Below are 22,197 nucleotides of genomic sequence, written 5' to 3' on the forward strand. Positions count from 1 at the left end.
CTATGACTTTTCTATCAAGAACTCTGAAAAAAAATATATTTCTGAAGAAAAGGGTGCCAGCTTCACAGTGGGAGCTCTTATGGAATTCTTAATTAAGTTGCAATTGCCTCTTAAATTATTACCTGCACAAAAAAATTCCACTAGGATTTTCGATAGAACTCTTCACGTGGTGTCCAAAACTGTCATCAGAACTGTTGTACGAATATATTTATATTTTCTGTAGAGAAAGTGTGTCCCACATTAAATCAATTTATCACAAACTATTATCGCCATAGAAAAATGTTATTAGGATTTTCGATAGAGCTCTTGGGGTTCTGTTCAGAACTATCCTCAGAACTGTTGTTCAAGTTTAATTTTTGCGAAAATTTACAAAAAATGTTTTCGATACGAAATTTTTTTCGAATATTGTTGTTTTCTTCGCTAAATTCTGCAGAACTATTGAAATTTTGTACAAAGAACTCTAGAACTATGGCATACCTGTCAAGAACTGTGAAAAAAATATACATTTCTGAAAAAAAGGGTGCCAACTTCACAGTGAGTGAAAATATTTTCTCCTTAAATTGCAATTATCTCGTAAGCTATTAGCTGCACAAAAAAATGTTACTTGGGTTTTCGATAGAACTCTTGGAGTTCTGTTCCGAACTGTGCTCAGAACTGTTGTAATTATTTACAATTTGCGAAAATTGCCAAAGAATGTTTTCGATACGAAAATTTTTTTGAATATTGTTGTTTTCGTCGCTAAATTCTGCAGAACTATTCAAATTTTGTACAAAGAACTCTAGAACTATGGCATATCTATCAAGAACTCTGAAAATAATATACATTTATGAAAAAAAGGGTGCCAACTTCATAGTAAGTGAAAAGATTTTCTCCTTAAATTGCAATTATCTCGTAAACTATTAGCTGCACAAAAAAAATGTTACTGGGATTTTCGAAAGAACTCTTGGAGCTCTGTTTAGAACTGTGCTCAGAACTCTTGTACTTATTAACATTTTGCGGAAATTGCCAAAGGATGTTGTCGATACGAAAATTTTTTCGAGTATTATTGTTTTCTTCGTTACATTTTGCAGAACTATTGAAATTTTGTGCAAAGAACTCTAGAACTATGGCACATCTAACAAGAACTGTAAAAAAAAAGGTATATTTCTCGAAAAAGGGGTGCTAACTTCACACAACTGTAACGGAGCCGCCACGCCACCCCGCTCGGGAAGCAGCGCGTTAGACCGCACGGCTAGCCGGGCGCGCTGCATTTTATAATAACTGATAAGGTTGGTCGTACATCTTAAAATACTCCTCAGTAGAAAAATTACAACACAACGTGACGAAACATATATCAGTTCTCTGCAGTATCTCAGCGTTAACTGCTGCCTTCTCCATCGTGCCAAGTTAATTGTGCCAACAACTACTTGAGTGCAATAATAACCAGAACTTTGCTGGTTTAAAAAAGTCAAGATACAGACATGCAGTAGATTCCGTGTCGTGTTCAGTTACCCCGTCCTCCCCTATCTACCTTATACGTAAGAAATTTGAAATACCTCATTTAAATTACAATGAAATGAACACCCTTAGCTGCTTACAGGCGTTGACACTCGTCAACGGGGACAGATGAAAATGGGTGCCCCGACCGGGACTCGAACCCGAGATTTCCTTCTTACATGGCAGACGCTCTATCCATCTTTTTTCTTTTTTTAATCTCATTTTGTTCGTTTTCGTTCGTTGTATCTGCTCTGGGCGGACGTCGAAAGACACCCGTTTCAGTTCGTTGTTCATTCATTAACTCAATTTTCTTATTACACAGGGCAGCTAGCCTGACCGAAGACGCTGAGCTACCGTGCCGGCTATCCATCCGAGCCACCGAGGGCACAGAGAATAGCGCGACTGCAGGGATTTATCTCTGGCACGCCTCCCGCGAAACCCACATTCTCAACGTATTGTACCGCATTACATTCGTAGTGCCCCCGCCCATTATACTCATTACTCGCGGTGCGTTGCCGATTCCCGTAAGAGTTCGGGCACTGTTTGTGCATTCGCACAGAAGAAGAAGATGGTCAAGTGGCCAGTGAGGCCTAACTATATATATACTAAGAAGGTATCTGTTCTTTCGGACATGTCCGAAAGAACAGATACCATCTTAGTATATATATATATATATATATATATATATATATATAGTTAGGGCTCACCGGCCACTTGACCATCTTATTCTTCTGTGCGAATGCACAAACAGTGCCGAACTCTTACGGTAATTGGCAACGCGCCGCGAGTAATGAGTATAATCTGTGGGGGCACTACGAATGCAGTGCGGGACAATACGTTGAGAATGGGGGTTTCGCGGGAGGCGTGCCAGAGGTAAATCCCTGCAGTCGTCCTATCCCCTGTGCCCTCGGTGGCTCAGATGGATTGAGCGTCTGCCATGTAAGCAGCAGATCCCGGGTTCGAGTCCCGGTCGCGGCACACATTTTCATCTGTTCTCGTTGACGTGTGTCAACGTCTGTAAGAACCTAAGGGTGTTCATTTCATTGTCATTTCATTCTAATTAGCTGCATGGTCACCGATGGTATCTATTCTTTCGGACATGTCCGAAAGGACAGATACCATCTTAGTATATGTAACTCATTTAAAATTTCAGCTTGTTCCGTGTCCCTCACTAATTCAGTTTCTCGTTTCTGTTCCTCATGATGTCATGTAGTCTTATCTTTCCAATCCCGCAGCTCTGTCAGAGTTGATTTATGTCAGCGAGAGACATAAAGTGCGAGACGTCCCCGTAGCTGAACGCCCTGGAGATCGTCGGGTCTTCCCACGACCGTCTTCCCATTGTAAGGGCACTGGGACTCCCCATTCATTTCCATCGCGCCTAATCGTCGCATCTCGGCGAACCGGACGCAATTATCTGGGCCGCACCGTCGGCCCCTGGGTGGAAATTAAAACGGCGGGATCGCCGGTGGAGGAGGAAGCTCGCAGAGTTACTATCGAGGGCGCCCCGCGGGTGTTCCGCGGCACGAACACCTTCTGACTACCTCCCTCCCTCCAACCTTAACTCACCCTATTCGCACCAGTAATCTCGGAGGCCATAACTCTCCGCCAGCTTGGCGGGCTCTTAACCGCAGCTCTGCTATTTATGAGGTTATTACCTCTGGCCCTTTTCCTCGCCTTCCGAGAGTCCTGCGACACCATTTGCTCTCCGTGTACAATAACGGCACGCACTGGAGCTAGTATATGACACGCATGCCACCTCTCGTATCCGCTAGCGTACGTGTGTGTGTGTGTAGTCGTCGTAAAAATTCGTCGAATAAAGCGTACACAATGCTAGCTCCATAGACTGCGCTGGAAAACTTTATTACTAAGTCTTCGAAGTCCCCACCTGGAAGCCACTGTCCCAATAAACTCTTGATACTTAACTACACACACACACACACACACACACACACACACACACACGTAAGATGTAAGACACCATTTATTCAAGAAAGGTAGTAGGAGTAATCCACAAATGTACAGGTCCGTATCATTAACGTCGATACGCAGCGGGATTTTGGAACACGTATTGTGTTTGAACATTATGAATTACCTCGAAGAAACGGTCTGTTGACACACACTCAACACGGATTTAGGCAAATGGTTCAAATGGCTCTGAGCACTATGCGACTCAACATCTGAGGTCATCAGTCCTCTAGAACTTCGAACTAGTTAAACCTAACTAACCTAAGGACATCACACACATCCATGCCCGAGGCAGGATTCGAACCTGCGACCGTAGCAGTCACGCGGTTCCGGACTGAAGTGCCTAGAACCGCACGGCCACCGCGGCCGGCTACGGATTTAGGAAGCATCGGTCTCGCAAATCACAACTATCTCTTTAGTCGCACGAAGCGCTGAGTGCTGTTGACAAGGGATTTCAAACTGATTCCGTATTCCAGGATTTCCTAAAGGAGTTATGTGACTGGATGAGTGATTTCCTGTCAGAGAGGTCATGGTAATTAGTTACTGACGGAAAGTCATAGAGTAAAACACAAGTAATCTCTGAAGTTGCTCAAGATAGTGTTATAGGCTCTTTGCTGTTTACTATCAATATAAGCGATTTGGGAGACAATCTGAGCTGCCGCCTTTGGTTGTTTGCAGATGACGCTGTCATTTATCAGACTAGTAAAGTCATCAGAAGATCAAGACAAATTGAAAAAAGATTTAGAAAAGGCATCTGCGTGGTGCGGAAAATTGGCAAGTGACCCTAAATAACGAAAAGCGTAAGGTCATCCACATGAATGCTAAAAGGAATCCGATGAACTTCGGTTACACGATAAATCAGTCGAATCTAAAGGCTGTAAATTCCGGTAAATACCTATGAATTACAATTACCAACAACTTAAATTGGAAAGAACACGTAGAAAGCGTTGTGAGGAAGGCTAACCAAAGGCTCCGTTTTATTGGCAGGACACTTAGAAAATTTAACAGACCTACCAAGGAGACTGCCTACACTACGCTTGCCCGTCCTCTTTTAGAATACTGCTGCGCGATGTGGGATCGTTACCCGATAGGATTGACGGAGTACATCGGAAAGATTAAAAGAAGGGCAGCACGTTATTGCGGAACAGGGGAGAAAGTGTGACTAAAATGATACCCGATTTGGGGTGGACTTCATTAAGACAAAGCCGTTTTTCGTTGCGGCGGAGTCTTCTCACGAAATTCCAATCACCAACTTTTTCCTCCGAATACGAAAATATTTTGTTGACGCCGACCAACATAGGGAGAAATGATCACCAAGATAAGATAAGGGACATCAGAGTTCGCACGGAAAAATATAGGTGTTCGTTTTTTTCGCGCGTTAGACGAGATTGGAATAATAGAGAATTCTAAAGGCGAACCGTCCACCAGGCACTTAAAAGTCGTTTTCATTCATGTGGATGTAGATGTAGATTTCGTGAACAGCTTCACTCTTCGAAACACGGTTTTCGGGCGATGTTAAAGCGTCGATTGGCACGTATTATTTTGTTTCATAATGTTTTTAGTGCTGGTATCAACGGAGATACTGAAGGAAGTACGTTTTTCTAAATAGAATCGTACACCTTTTCTAGATGCATTCTATTGCTCTGGGGAAGACAATTAGAGCGACATAGCGTTTATTAATGTTGAAATTTGTCGTAAAAAATTCGAGAAGTGTGCTGAAACTTGAGAGTCTGGTGGCCGGAATCGGCATTAGTGATATAAACACCACCAAGCAGAACTCTCGTGTTTTGCTGTGTCAGAATGTCAACACATTTGCCTGTTTATTTCATTGCACAGCATGCCATTCATATACGCATCAACATTCGTTGCGTGCAGACATGTACACCACTGAGGAGATGCTGCGTATGTTACTTTTATATGGTGACTGTAAAAGAATGCCGTAAAACTGTACAACGGTATTCGGCTATCTATCCGAATCGCCAATGTCGGACGCGCCAGGTAATTGCATGAATTATTTAGACGCTAGGACGGACAGGCTGCTTGAACGTCAAAAAGGGGATAATAAAGAAGACTGCAACTGACGGAGAATACGAAGAAGCTGTTCTGACTACGACGCTTATGAATCCACACAGTGGTAAAATACATGTGGTCAAAGTATGGAAGCAGCCAGACGAGTGTTATTCGTTTCCTGCATCGACATAATTTCCGTCCCTATCACCTATCACTACATAAGGCACACGACAACCGTGATTTCGAACATCGTACAGAATTTTGTCGGTTTGTCCTTCAGCAACTGTGAGACGACCGTACGTTTTTCCAACGTGGGCTCTTTAGCAATGAAGTAACGTTTACTAACCACGCTAATGTTAACTTGCATAAGATGCACTGTTGGGTAGTTGAGTAAACAAGTCTAGGAAGAAAAGTCATATCACAAAACCAATAGCAAATGAACTATTCGATAGTGACATGCGACACCCTGTGTTAAACGTTGAAAGTTTCCAGAGTAAAAATCTATTAAATCTGCATACAGAAAGGTAACAAATCAGTCACAAATTAAGACTTTCAGGAGATTACTCCAAGCCATTAACTGGATCGATGCTTACAATACTTCTGGCTCAAATGGAAAATACTGAGCATTCCTTGCTAAAATTACTTCCGCTTTTGAAAATTGCTTTCCCCTTAAGGTGGCTAAAATCAAACAGAAATCAAAAAATAGACCATGCATTACACAAGGAATAAAGATATCATGTGGGACAAAATAACGGCTGTATCCACTATCTAGGAACAGCTGTGATGTTAGCATTGTAATGCATTACAAAGAATACTTCAGAATATTGAAGCAAGTAATCTAGATATAGAAGCAGCTTCCTTATGACAAAAAGATAATTACTTCAGGCAACAAAATAAAAACTGCATGGGATATAGTAAAGATAGAGACGCATGGGGCCAAACAGGAAGTGGAACAGATGGATCTAAAAACAAAAGAGGCATTGGTAACAAGAGCACGTAGTATTGCAAACTTCTCAAACAAGTACTTTATTTCTGTTGCTGACGGCTGTGGGTTATCAGTCTCGATGGACAGTGCAATTGAGTATCTGAGACCAGTCTTTAAAAACAACTGCAGTAAAATGGAAATGACACTCACGTCTCCCAAAGAAATAGCACCCATCATAAAATCATTAAAATCTAAGTATTCTAGTAGATATGATAACATATAAACGGAAGTTAATGAAAGGGTGCTCATGCGAGTTGAGTTCTGTGTTATTTGTGTAATCAGTCTCTTATCAGCAGATCATTTCCAGACTGGCTAATATATGCTGAAATTAAGCCTCTTTACACGAAAGGGGATAAAGAGATACAATCAAACCATCGGCCAATTTCACTTTTGGGGGCTTTTTCAAAAACATTTGAGAAGGTTGAGTTCAAACGTCTCCTGAAGCATCTGATTCCATATAACATATTTTCCAAGCCACAGTTTGGGTTTCTTAAGGGTTCTGATACAGAGAAAATTATTTACGCTACAGTAAGAATATACTTAATCCATTAGATCATAAGTTAGGGGCTACTGGCATTTTCTGTGAGCTGTCAGAAGTCTTTGATTGTGTGAACACAGCATTCTCTTAAGTAAACTAGAATATTATGGTGTCACCGGCAATAATGCGAAATGGTTGAGTCTTACCTACCTTACAGAAAACAAAGGGTGTGGTCGTAAAAAGCTGTGCAGTCAGCAGTAAGTCTTCATCTGATCGGGAATTAATTACATGCGGTGTTCCTCAAGGTTAAATCTTGAGTTTATTGCTTTTTCTTGTGTAAATTAATAACGTCTCGTCTGTTACATTGCCAGATGCTAAGACTTTTTTGTTTGGAGATGACACAAACGCTACAATAAGTAGCAAGTCAAGTACAGATTTAGAAATAGCTGCTAATCAAATTTTCACTGACATTAATAATTGGTTTGAAGCTAATTTACTGTCATTAACCTTTTAAATGGTTCAGAACCTGTAATATTTTACTTTCCAACATTCGTATAACATATGAAGACAGGCAGATCGAAGAGGCTGACACTGTTAAATTTCTGGGGTTAAAACTCAATAGAATCTTCAGTTAGGAAGACAGTATCACAGAATTGTTGAAGCACCTAAACAAGTCTGTATTTTCAGTTAGAATGATGTCAGGTTTAGCGGTTATGAATATAAACAAATTTGCTTTTATTATGTCATACAGGGTCATTTTCTGGGTAACTCACCAAATCACGCAAAAGTTTCTAGCGTGCAAAAGCGTGTCATAAGAACATTTGTGGTGTTAATTCAAGAGACCTTGTACTCTAACCACGCTTCTCACAAGGGAACCTCCCCATCGCACCCCCCTCAGATTTAGTTATAAGTTGGCACAATGGATAGGCCTTGAAAAACTGAACACAGATCAATCGAGAAAACAGGAAGAACTTGTGGGGAACTATGAAAAAAATAAGCAAAATATACAAACTGAGTAGTCCATGCGCAAGATAGCGCAAGATAGGCAACATCAAGGATAGTCTGAGCTAAGGAGCGCCGTGGTTCCGTGGTTAACGTGAGCAGCTGTGAAATGAGAGGTCCTTGGTTCAAGTCTTCCCTCAAGTGGAAAGTATGTTTTTTTATTTTCAGACAAGTATTTTCTGTCCGTCCGATGCGACGTAACTGCGCCGTAGTATGGGGACGCTACACCTAAACAAACTCTTATGTTTTCATCACTTTCGGGTGTGATTGTCACATCCACAAGAAAACCTAAATCGGGCAAGGTAGAAGAATCTTTTTACCCATTCGCCAAGTGTACAAGTTAGGTGGGTCGACGACATATTCTTGTCATGTGACACACATGCCGTCACCAGTGTCGTATTTAATATATGAGACGTGTTTTCCTGTTGAGGAATCGGTTGACCTATGACCTTGCGATCAAATGTTTTCGGCCCCCATTGGAGAGGCACGTCCTTTCGTCTACTAATTGCACGATTTTGCGGTGCGGTCGCAAAACACACACTACACTTATTACAGTGAACAAAGACGTCAATGAACGAACGGACAGATCATAACTTTGCTACAATAAAGAAAGTAAACGTTTCACTCGAGGGAAGACTTGAACCAAGGACCTCTCGTTCTGCAGCTGCTCACGCTAACCATGGGACCACGGCGCTTCCGGGCGCAGACGATCCTTGATGTTGCCTATCTTGCGCATGGACTACTCAGTTTGTATATTTTGCTTATTTTTTTCATAGTTCCACACAACTTCTTCCTGTTTTCTCGATTGATCTGTGTTAAATTTTTCAAGGCCTATCCACTGAGCCAACTTATAACTAAATCTGAGAGGGGTGCTATGGGGAGGTTCCCTTGTCTGTATATTTATTCCTTAATGAAATTTGTTGCAAGTAACATACCTCTATTTCCAACCAGTAGCTCAATGCAAATTATAATACTAACAACAAGTAAAGGAAACAAAAGAAAAATTTGGAGTAGGTATTAAAATTCATGGAGAAGAAATAAAAACTTTGAGGTTCGCCGATGACGTTGTAATTCTGTCAGAGACAGCAAAGGACTTTGAAGAACAGTTGAATGGAATGGACAGTGTCTTGAAAGGTGGATATAAGATGAACATCAACAAAAGCAAAACAAGGATAATGGAATGTAATCTAATTAAGTCGGGTGATGCTGAGGGAATTAGATTAGGAAATGAGACACTTAAAGTAGTAAAGGAGTTTTGGTATTTGGGGAGCAAAATAACTGATGATGGTCGAAGTAGAGAGGATATAAAATGTAGGCTGTCAATGGCAAGGAAAGCGTTTCTGAAGAAGAGAACTTTGTTAACATCGAGTATAGATTGAAGTGTCAGGAAGTCATTTCTGAAAGTATTTGTATGGAGTGTAGCCATGTATGGAAGTGAAACATGGACGATAAATAGTTTGGACAAGAAGAAAATAGAAGCTTTCTAAATGTGGTGCTACAGAAGAATGCTGAAGATTAGATGAGTAGATCACATAACTAATGAGGTAGTATTGAATAGGATTGGGGAGAAGAGAAGTTTGTGGCACAACTTGACCAGAAGAAGGGATCGGTTGGTAGGACATGTTCTGAGGCATCAAGGGATCACCAATTTAGTATTGGAGGGCAGCGTGGAGGGTAAAAATCGTAGAGGGAGACCAAGAGATGAATACACTAAGCAGATTCAGAAGAATGTAGGTTGCAGTAGGTACTGGGAGATGAAAAAGCTTGCACAGGATAGAGTAGCATGGAGAGCTGCATCAAACCAGTCTCAGGACTGAAGACCACAACAACAAACAATAAGAACAATCCACATAAAGACCTAAAATCACTTACCTTGGTCCAAAAAGGGGTCTAATATTCATGAACACAAATTTTAAATTCATTGTCAGCAACCGTTAAAAGCTTGGTTGCAGATAAAGTATTGTTCAAACAGAGTTTGAAAGAAGTTTTGATAGGCAACTCGTTGTACTCTATAAATGAATGTCTCCGTTAAAAATATCTGTTAGATTTCAGTTTTCACAGCACTTGGTCAGGACAGTCAAGACTAGATATTTTGTGTGTGTTAAATGTATTAAGTGGATAACACTGTTTCATTCTAACAGTGTATTAATTCTGTAAATATCAGAAGTTTTAGTTTACTATAATGTTTTCACCAATTTTGACATTCTCCTGACAGATGAACAGGATAGTAAGTATTATATTCAAATGTTTTATGTTTTTTGTGTTATACTTTCTGACATGTTCCACACCGACGAGAAATACCTCAGTTTTGCGTCTATGACACGAAAACTTAATGTAAATCTAATCTGAAAGAAAATTCACACTCGTTTCTTCAGGTGCAACATCAACGACCGTGGGCCGTTAATGTATGGTGCGGCATCGTAGGATTGTGGGATCTTACTTCATTCAGGGTTTTTAAAAGGACTTACGTACTCGTACCCAGACTGTCTGGCGAACATTCTGCCGGTTCTGCTAGAATAGGTACCACTGGATTTCGACAGTGTGTGTGGCTGCAACATGATGGCTGTCCAGCTCATTCCTCCCGTATTGCGAGGAAAACACTGGACGAGAACTTTCCTGGACGAAATTCTGTTTACAAATGGTCTGCGAGGTCCCCCAATTTGACTCCTCTTGAAGTCTTTGGAAGCACTCAGAGATGCAGTCTGTGACGAAGTTCCAAATGCGCCAGACGGTACGTGTCGTCGAATCGCCTGTGCTAGTTTCATTCACTATAATTGCATCTCTTCGTTGTCCATTCGAACGACGACGCAAATGTTCCCTCCAGTCCATGCTCAACAGTTAAAACACGTGTATTAAGTAAAGGGTAAAGTTACTTTTTTTTAGAAGACAAGTTTATGTCATATTAATTGGGTGGTTACCAAATTATTGCTAGTATATTATTTGTTTGTTTTACGTGTGTACGAAATTGCTTTGCAGTGTCAAATAAGTCGACAGCGTGTATTGAACGCTGCTGGTAGCACTGTCATCACGCCCTTACGTTCAGCATGAAATGAAGTTTCGTTAAGAAGAATATTTAGTTTGCGATGTAGAGGCGGTCACCTTAGTATTATTCATGAAGTGTTTAGTTCAGAGAATGTAACTCATACGATGTAATTTAGAGCAGTGTAGATAGAGACAGTTGTCCGACAGCAGATACGTTACCTCTACGAATTACACATCAACGTACAGTAAAAGATAGGTCAAATCTTCCTTCTAACATTTGGATATTTCATGCAGTACTTGTTTCTTGCACCGCATAAGACTTCTTTGTTTTTGAATAACGAACTGTTGATTTCTCTGTTTCAGCTAACGTAAATCTGTGAGGATACAAAAACGTGGAATAGTTTTCCTGTAGCCTTTGTTATCCCCCTACACACTAGCCTATGTCATATTTCCATATGCAGTATTCGTAGGTAAATCTGCATCTAGGTCGTAATTTGCTCTGCTCACACATACCAATTATGAAAATTTCCAGTCTGATCTCGTTGAAGCGGCGCCTCATCTGTGAACAGCATCGTTGCTCTAAGGGTTGAAATTATGTTGCATAAACCATTTGCATAAGAGCATACGTGCAGAAAAATCGGCGTCTGATAGTGCTGCATACTCTGTAAGTGGTATGGATACAGCAGGTCCTCGTGTAACACCCGCCGGACAGTCATGTGGTCAACATTCAGTGTTGCGGCTATATGTCTTATACTGAAACAAGGGACGTCGCAAATGCATGAACAATGACTGCCTCCTATTGCTATGTCCTCCCCCAGTAGCGAGTATCAAACTTAAATGCACCTTGTTCTCTAAGTCGACGATCAATGACTTCATACGTTTTCCTGGCGGGACACCTTCATCCTGGAAATCACTCCCAGTACAAACTTTGAGCGCAAGCGCCATTGCCGTCAGCTAATCTATATATCAAGTGGCTGTCTACCGTCTCTGCATTCGTATATACTGATATTGCACCGGGAATGTCTGTGCTTAACTGTACATAAAAATCTATGAGCTTGTAACAGTCGTACTGATCGCTGGAATACTTGTTGGTGTTACCTGAAAACGAGCTATGACGTACGCCTCATGGCAACAGACACCAGACACTCGTAAAACAAAACACTGGCGGTGCACAACGTAACCATATACCCACAAGAGTTCATGCTCCCCTTGATTCTAACGTTCCGTTGTTGTGTGCTCCCCATGACTGGTAAGTTGGAGACAGTGAGTTGTCCATGATCCATGTTCCATGTTCACATAACAAAAATTCTTCGCCTACATATAAGGAACGTGTCCTGCTATATGTGCCGCACATTTCTGTTACACCATATACACGTAGTGTGGTCACAACCAGTCTGAAAAGCTTGTGAGGTTGTGGCACGCTAGGTTGGGCTGAGAAATGATTGTTAAGATAAATTTCGAAACGTTGTGCCGTATTCGAGTTAATTACCTTTGAAGCCCGTCAGGCTGTTCCGTGCGCAGGTTCGAAACCCAAAAGAGGCAGTGTCGTAAAACGAGTTCTTCGGCTAGTTTCCTCAAACAGAAAAACAGAACAATACAAAAATAGAACACGTTAGAATTTGCTCGTGGAACGGCCTGAGTGGTTAACTTCAGTGCTAAACAACCCAGAAACGGTGCAACGTGTCAAATTTTTCTTCAGCAATTTTTTCTCACCATAACCTACCCAGAAACACCCTTTAAATCTTTACAGACTATGTCCGTCATATCTAGAATGTGATTGGTTCTAGTGCAGCTATCTTTATGTGTGGTACCTTTATACGTGCAAACATCGGTGTGTTAGTTGTTTTTCCTTGCGTCGAACAGTCTTCCCACAAACGTATTACAAATTTTACAGTCTGGCTTTTGTACACGACCGTAACCACACCACCAAGGAAACTGCTCCTGTCAGTATGGACCAAACGCTTTTCCTCCACACATCCACACTTTAACACCTGACCTTCCAGCCAGAGGAAAATAAGAATTAATCGCTTGCTTTTGCCACATGTACTCGGATAACTAATCAACCGAAAAACAAACGACTTATAATACCTATAGTTATTAGTCTGCACATATGTGTGTATTTCCATATGTTCTTGGAGAACTAATCAACCTAAAAACAATCGACTTGTAATATGTATAGATATTAGTCTGCACATTTGTGTGTGTGTGTGTGTGTGTGTGTGTATTGTTTCAAAATTTTCGCATAAAAACGTCTATGGGTGACAGATCACATCACGGTGACTAACAATTATTAGAAACAAAATATTCTCTGATGCTTCCCATGACAAGATGGTTCAAATGACTATAAGCACTATGGGACTTACCATGCGAGGTCGTCAGTCCCCTAGAACTTAGAACTACTTAAACCTAACTAACCTAAGCACATCACACACACTCATGTTCGAGGCAGTATTCGAACCTGCAACCGTAGCAGTCACGCGGTTTCGGACTGAAGTGCCTAGAACCGCTCTTCCACCGCGGCCGGCTACTTCAATTACGTTTCCCTCTTCCAAAAACGAGGGATAATTCCTCAGACATTGCAATGTTTAAAACATAGGATTTATTTGTTTTGAACATAAAACCTTTCTCGGCGTTGTGTAGGTGGTCGTGTTCTTATGTGGAACTGTAGCGTAGAACCTTCGGATGCTAGCTAATTATCTATATTTTCTCCGAGAAAACCGAGTGCGTGGCGGCGATGATTGCACTCAACGTACATTCGGTTCAAAGAAGCAGGTGTGGCTCGCTGTGTAGGGCGCAGCTGCTCAAGCAAATCAAGATGGGCGCGACTGGTATCACCATATTTATTATGGAGTACGCGTTTCATTTCCAAGTACATTTCAAACTTACAGCTATGACACCAACCAAAAATTTCGAGCTGCCATCCAAAAAACTTCGCAAACATAGAGGTTTATGATCCGTCGCGATTTTCGGATTCTGATTCATGGAAAGTAAAATCAAGCGTCAGAAACGAGACGACGTTTCGGCTCTACGTTGTGGCCTTCAATGTGAAGACTGGTTTGTTGCACAATCCATGCTAGTCTATCCTATGCAAGGCGCCTCATTTTCGAGTAAATACTAAACCTAAGTCCACTTGTAAATGGTTTATGTAGTCAGGGTTTGATCCATGTCTCCAGTTTTCACCTCCAGTACTTAAATCCCAATACCAGTTTGGAGAATCGTTGTGGCCTCAGAATGTGTCCTAACAAACTCTTCCTGCTTTTAGTCAAGTGGTGCAATACATTCCGTTTCTTCGCAGTTCGGTTCAGTATATTTCCATTAGTTATTGGACCCAAGCATCTAAGGATTTTCATCTTTCTGTAGCACTGCATTGTGGTAGCTTTAGACTTTTCTTTTCGAACGTCTTAATGACAACTTTTCACTTCCGTGCACTACTCAATGAAAATTCTCTCAGAAAAGGTTTCCTGACAGTTCGGTTTATTTTGTATGTTAAGATAATGCTCTTTTTCAGAAATTAATTTCTTACTGTTGGCACGCTGCATGTAATCTCCATCTTTGGCCATCTCACCTATTTTGCTGTCCAAAAACCAAAACTCATCTAGTATCTTTTAGTGTCTCATTTCCTAATCTAACACCATCAGCCCAGCCTCATTTAAATCGACTACATTCCATTCCTTTGGTTTTTTGTGTCTGATTCACCTTATTCTCTTTTTAAAGACAATATCCAGTCTGTTCAACTTCTGTTGGCAAGTTCTTTGTTGTCAATGAGAGAATGACGTTGCCACTGGCAAGCATATATTTCTTCTTCAACTCTTTCTCACGGAACATAAATTCCCTTTCTAAAGTTCCCTTGTTTACCAATACAGCTTGCTCAGTGCACAGATTTAACAACACTGGTGATGGGCCACAACCCTGTTTCACCCCTACTCAATTACTGCTTCACTTTCATGTCCTTCGTCTTTATAAATGCAGTCTGGTTTCTGTACAAGCTATAAATACCATTTCGATACCTGTATTTCATCCCTTGTAGCTTCAACTCTTCAAAGAGTGTAGTGCATTCAAAATGTTTCCCTAAGTATGTAAATGTTATGAATATCAATTTTCTTTCGTACTATCTATCATCAGAGAGAAAAAGTTAGGTCAGCAGTGCCATGAACGTTCCTCCGTTTCTCCAGAACCCAAACTGATCTTCGCCGAGGTTGGGTTCCAAGAGGTTTCCCTTTCTTTAGTGTCGGTAACTTGCAGCCATGAGGTATCAGACTGTCAGATTGATGGTTTGAAGTTTCCACAGCTGTCAAAACTCGAATTGAAGACGGAGAGTATTTCGCGTGTCTCAAATCTAATGTAGGGCAAAAAAAGACAAATCACTAAGTAATTACGTTACTTTTGCACAATTTAATATTCATATAGGTATAGGCGGAAAACGTAAAACTCAGATCTTCGGTGGACGAAGGATCAATGTATGAAACTGCAGCGGAATTACACAGTGCAGCAGGGAAGGATAGTAAACAGCATTCATGCCAAAAGCAGGGCATCTTTCAACGTGATCGAGCACCTCTTCACAATGCATGGCCAGGTGTCCGGATACTTTTGATCACATAGTATAACGACGTAGTCAGAATGCGTATTCTCAGCATGAACTCTTATGGTATAGTGTGACAATTTGTGTTATGATTCTCTCGTGATGACTGGGTGTTGTGTGAAGTCCTTAGGTTAGATAGGTTTAAGTAGTTCTAAGTTCTAGGGGACTGATGACCATAGATGTTAAGTCCCATAGTGCTCAGAGCCATTTGAACCATTTCTTTTGTTATGATTCTCAACATCACGCTATCAATATTTTCACATTTGTTCCATTAATACAAAAGAACATAAGTGAAATATACTAGCTACTGTTTGTTTTATTGATATGAAATTTTGTCTGCGGGCAAGCGTAATTTTCGTATATCATGTAAACACTGAGGTAGAATCGTTTGAAATATTAATAATACCATATTATGTAATTTTTTGTCAGTAGCTATATTGAAATGGTAACCTTAGGTCCTGACAAGTAATCGCCTTTACACGCGATACATATTTCTTGATTGTATTTGAACAGTTCACTTGTTACTTTCGACTAAGGACAGTGCATCTTCTACCGATGATAAAATCGCAGAAAACCCGTAAAGTGCAGAAATCGCATGAGTCGCAGCAATCGCGTAAATCGAAGAAGGAGCAAAAACCACAGAAATGGCATTAGTAGGGTCCGGAAGGTTACAAGTTGTGAGTTCATTATATGCGATTCTTAACTGCGATTTGTCGCATGAGTCGCAGAAATCTCGTAAATCGAAGGAGCAAAAACCACAGAAATGGCATTAGTGGGGTGCGGAAGGATACAAGTTGCGAGTTCATTATATGCGATTCTTATCTGCGATTTGTCGCAGTTAAGAATCGCAGTTATCGAAAAGTAGCAGTCACAGAAATCATAGATATCGGAAAAAAGCAGTGTAGCCCATCCCTTGCAAATGTTGTTTTGCGGCAGGCGGATTGGTTCTGTTGGGGGTAGTAGGAGAAGGAGATGGGAGGCAGTGAGAGGGACTGGGATTAACTGGACAGTGGCTCGGAGGGAGGTGGCAAATTTGCCGGCTATGAACGTGGGAAGGAGGGTTGAAACGTCACTATAGGATCAAAAGTATACCGACACACAGCTGAAAATGACTTACAAGTTCGTGGCGCTCTCCATCGGTAGTGCTATAATTCAATATGGTGTTGGCCCATTTTTAGCCTTGATGACAGCTTCCACTCTCGCAGGCATACGTTCAATCAGGAGCTGGAAGGTTTCTGCGGGAATGGTAGCCCGTTCTTCACGAAGTGCTGCACTCAGTAGAGGTATCGTTGTCGGTCGGTGAGGCCCGACATGAAGTCGGCGTCCTAAAATGTCCCAAAGGTGTTCTATAGGATTCAGGTCAGGACTCTGTGCAGGCTAGTCCATTACAGGGATGTTATTGCCATATAACCACTCCAGCACAGGCCGTGCATTATGAACAGGTGCCTCGATCATTTTGAGAAATGCAATCGTCATCCCCGTATTGCTCTTCAACAGTGGGATGCTAGAAGGTGCTTTAAACCTCAATGTAGGCCTGTGCTGTGATAGTGGCACGGAAACCAACAAGGGGTGCAACCCCTCTCCATGAGAAACGCCGCCCCACCGTAGCACCACCGCCTCCGAATTGTACTGCTGGCACTACACACGCTGGCAGATGACGTTCATCGGACATTCGCCATACCCACACCCTGCCATCGTATCGCCACATTGTGTACCGTGATTTGTCACTCCACACAACGTTTTTACACTGTTGAGTCGTCCATTGTTCATGCTTCTTGCTCCAAGCGAGGCGTCGTTTGGCATTTATCGGCGCGATGTGTGGCTTATGAGTAGACGCTCGACGCAGTTTGGAATTCCTGAGTGATGGTCTGGATATACGTTTGCCTATTACACATTACGACCCTCTTCAACAGTCAGCGGTCTCTGTCAGTCAACAGACGAAGTCAACCTGTACGCTTTTGTGCTGTACGTGTCCCTTCACGATTCAATTTCACTATCAAATCGGAAACATTGGACCTAGAGATGATTAGGAGAATGGAAATATCACGTACAGACGTATAGTGACACCCAATCACCTGACACCGTTCGAAGTGCTTTGAGTTCCGCGGAGTGCCCCATTCTGCTCCCTCACAATGTCTAATGACTATTGAGGTCGCTGATATGGAGTACCTGGTAGCAGGTGACAGATCAATGCACCTAATGTGAATAACGTATGTTTTTGGGGGTGTCCGGATACTCTTGATCACATAGTGTACGTTCACAGGTATCTGAATCGCATTTTTAGTCATTCAATATAGCGATAATTCAAAATATAATTGACAGAAAAACTGGAGAAGTTGCCACAGAGTCTTTACACCGTCCTCGTAAGAAGTAAGGTTAGTTTATTAGTATATGAATGAACATAGTGACATCGTTTACTCAAATTGTGAAACGTCCTTCAACCACTCAGCAGATTCGTTACCAGAATAATTAGCAGTTATATAATGTGAATTATATTGTAAGTAATTAGCAGCAGTATGAATGGTAAATAATCCTCGTGATTTTCCGGAGGAAGTTTCCATTTCTCTTACTGGCTGCTCTATGTACCCCTCCACATCCACATGTGTACTACATTTTGGGTGAATAATGAAAATTCCGTTCAACCTTGTTTAAACCATCCCATATCCCATAATTTTCTGCTGTGTGTGTGGTGATAAAGATTTGCTACAGGGTGACATTGATACGTCCATCCCTCCCGCCTTGAAACGTTGGTTGTGATGGCAGACTGACCTGTAGTGTAGCCCAAGATCTAGGTAAGGTTGGAAGGTTTCGTGTTTTAAAGCTGATGATGTGCATGTGAAACAGTGGAAAGTACTGATCTTACAGTAAAACGTTGCATTGGTAAGAGTATTAGTACAAGATTTGAAAACATAGACAGAAGCTTAAATGCGTGTTGTACTTTTGGAAAAAATTTCTTGTGAATACATAGTAGACACCAGATTGCATTGTTAGTAATTTATGTAGAATACATGTGGGTTATATGCATCAATGTACTTATCAGAGCCTTATCCATTACCTGTTTTCTGAAATTACCCTGCTGTTTTACCTTTTGTGATGAAAATTGACTTTCAATATTTCACGAAACTTCCAGTCTGTACTATAGGTCACATATTAGAAGAACCTCTATTTAGCATTCGCATTCATTGGTTGCACCAGTTGTAACCGAGTATAAAAATTTTCTCAGAGAAAATTAGCTTCTTGGTTCATATCATCGACAATTTGTATGTAATACATCTATATTGTGAGACAGAAGGCTCTTAGAACGAAGTATGAACGTACAGTAGGTCAACAAATGGCATACGGCACCTAACATTAACTGCGCTTTTTAGTTTCTACATGCGACTCCTAGTTGCGTCTTGTCACGGAAATCGCATTAAGACTCGATGGGGTGTCACAAAGAAAAGCAGTAGTACGAACGTAGGCCATCAGATGGTACACGGCGTTGCATGTTAACTGCGCTTTTTGGTTGCTACTGGCGAGTTGTAACTGAAAAACCAGCTACACTCGGTAGCAGGCACAAAATTCACAGAAAAATGTACGAAATTCAGCCAACAAATGGGATATCGCGCTGGTTGTTAAATGCCACTTGCGACTCTTAGTTGTGACTGAAATCGCAGTCAGAGTCTCTAAAGCGTTTACTGTGATACCTGTGACATCTCAGTCACTGTGATTTGTAACAAATACGTGATTTCTTTAAACTTCCTGGCAGATTAAAACTGTGCACCTGACCGAGATTCGAAGTCGGGACCTTTGCCTTCCGCGGGCAAGTGCTCTACCAACTGAGCTACCAAAGCACGACTCACGACCCGTCCCCACAGGTTCAATTCTGCCATTACCCCGTCTTCTACCTTCCAAACTTCACAGAAGCTCTTCTCCGAACCTTCTCGTTCTAGAAACATCCCCCAGGCTTGGGTAAGCCATGTCTCCGCAATATCCTTTCTTCCAGGAGTGATAGTTCAGCAAGGCTCGCAGAAGAGCTACTGTAAAGTTTGGAAGGTAGGAGACGAGGTACTGACAGAAGTAAAGCTGTGAGGACGGGTCGTGAGTCGTGCTTGGGTAGCTCAGTTGGTAGAGCACTTGCCCTCGAAAGGCAAAGGTCCCGTGTTCGAGTCTCGGTTCAAAAAGGGTTCAAATGGCTCTGAGCACTATGGGACTTAACTTCTGACGTCATCAGTCCCCTAGAGCTTAGAACTACTTAAACCTAACTAACCTAAGGACATCACACACATCCATGCCCGAGGCAGGATTCGAACCTGCGACCGTAGCGGTCTCGCGGTTCCAGACTGCAGCGCCTACAACCGCTCGGCCACTCCGGCCGGGCGAGTCTCGGTCCAGCACACAGTTTTAATCAGCCACGAAGTTTCGTATCAGCGAACACTCCGCTGCAGAGTGAAAATCTCATTCTGGAGACGTGATTTCTTGCTCACTTGTAATTGGCGTTCTCATTGTAGCTGGCAGCATGTATGGCACAGGTGTGTGTGCGTGTGTGTGTGTGTGTGTGTGTGTGTGTGTGTGTGTGTGTGTGTGTGTGTGTGTGTGTGGGTGTGGGTGTGTGTGTGTGTGTGTGTGTGTGTGTGTGTGTGTGTTTACGTAGTACCTCGTCAAGGGATAACTCCGATACCTAGCAAGTTTTCTTTCTTTTGTGTGTAGCTATCGACAACTTGTAACAACAACGACTCTGTACTATTGCATCTATAAGTAATTCTTTTCATCTGATTTTTCGATAAACTTGCGTAATTGATGTTTTGATTTCACTTATTTTTGTTTGACGCCATTAAGAAAACTGTAAATATGTTTCAATGTGAATATTAATGTTTATGTCAAATGTCACGTAATATTGTAATAGAATTGAAGTGTAACAAATGTCGAAATGGTAGTAAGATGTTTAAAATTGTAACTGTGCGTCTGGTCCATATGTGGGTAATGTGTTAGGATATGTAGAATGCAGAACCTCGGGTGAATAGCCGGTCTGTCAGGGAGCGGTAAAAGGTGGATGGCAGGCGAGCGCGGGAAAATGCACGCGGGCACTGCACGGCACAACGGGCTCAGTAGTAGCTGGAGTTTGGTTCAAAATGATTCAAATGGCTTTGAGCACTATAGGACTTAACATCTGAGGTCATCAGTCCCCTAGAACTTAGAACTACTTAAACCTAACTAACCTAAGGACATCACACACATCCATGCCCGAGGCAGGATTCGAACCTGCGACCGTAGCGGTCGCGCGATTCCAGACTGACGCGCCTAGAACCGCTCGGCCACACAACGGCCGTCTGGGAGTTTGGCACTGGTTTGAGCAAACCCTTCTGGAGCGAGGAGGCTTTCTTGGAAGACATAGCTTCACTCAGCCTCGGGTATGCCGTTCCAACGCCCACGCAGCATGGCAAAATTCCATAGGCACTAAACGGAAAAGTATTGCGACGCTAAGAAGAATTAAAGTTCCGATACGTGAAGAGCCATACCTGTGGTTGTATTTGTGCTCCGTGCCTCACCATCTTGCCGCCCGCCAACCGCCGCATCGATACTAGCTGGTTGAAACTTTTAGTACTGTATTCGTACGGATCAGAGGGTGAACTGTGTTTGTTTGGTGCAATAATAACCTAAATTTTACCAGAACTTTTCCATCATTTAATTATCCTCATAACTAACCTAGACAGGGTGCTTTCCAAACGTTGTGCAATCGCAGTGTCAAGAAATGAAAATTAAAAATTGTGTTAATAATAATTATTTGCAGAACTAGCTATATTAGAATGGTGTTTAGAGGTATGTTTTGTTAATGAACCAGTAAATGAATAGCGAAGCTTTGACGAGGTCGAAAGATAACTTTAGTATTGATATAGTAGTGAAGTTTATTGTTTCGAGACAGATTTAAAGGCTTTTAAATGAGCAGTAAATAAGATGAAAAGAGTAGTAACTTACATACTGGATATCTTGAATGAATAATAAATTCAGTAATAATTTTTTTTAAATACAGCGATCATAACAGTTTCAGGGTCCCCCCACCACCCCCCACCCCTAATTTACTTGAATTCTGAAGTCAATATAAAAGTCAAAATTTATCAGCGTTTTATCTTTATCAAAATTGACATTTTGTGTGTGTGGCACGAAAGTAAAATTTCTAGGGTAACCTACGCCCGATTTTAACCAAATTAATAGTATAAAGTTTTGTAGTGAACATTACAGTGTAGTGTTATGTATTCATGATTTTCCATATCAGTACAGAACGTGAAACTATCAGTTCAATAGATTTTCTGATTCTAAGATTCTACTAAAAAAGTGGTTCAAATGGCTCTGAGCACTATGGGACTTAACAGCTATGGTCATCAGTCCCCTAGAAATTAGAACTAATTAAACCTAACTAACCTAAGGACATCACACAACACCCAGTTATCACGAGGCAGAGAAAATCCCTGACCCCGCCGGGAATCGAACCCGGGAACCCGGGCGCGGGAAGCGAGAACGCTACCGCGCGACCACGAGCTGCGGACAAAATTCTACTATATTATTCACTGTTACATCTGGTTGTTTGGCATGAATATATACCAACTTGTACAGAGAAGAAACTCAATTAATCCCTAATTAGGCTGGCGACCGTATTACTGTCACGTTAGTAGCATCTTATTGTTTGCTTTTGATCCATCCCGACGGGTGATCGCATTTCGAACTTCCTTTGCGTATCATTGT

This window comes from Schistocerca piceifrons, chromosome 8, assembly GCF_021461385.2.
Source record: "Schistocerca piceifrons isolate TAMUIC-IGC-003096 chromosome 8, iqSchPice1.1, whole genome shotgun sequence".
Classification (NCBI taxonomy): Eukaryota; Metazoa; Arthropoda; class Insecta; order Orthoptera; family Acrididae; genus Schistocerca; species Schistocerca piceifrons.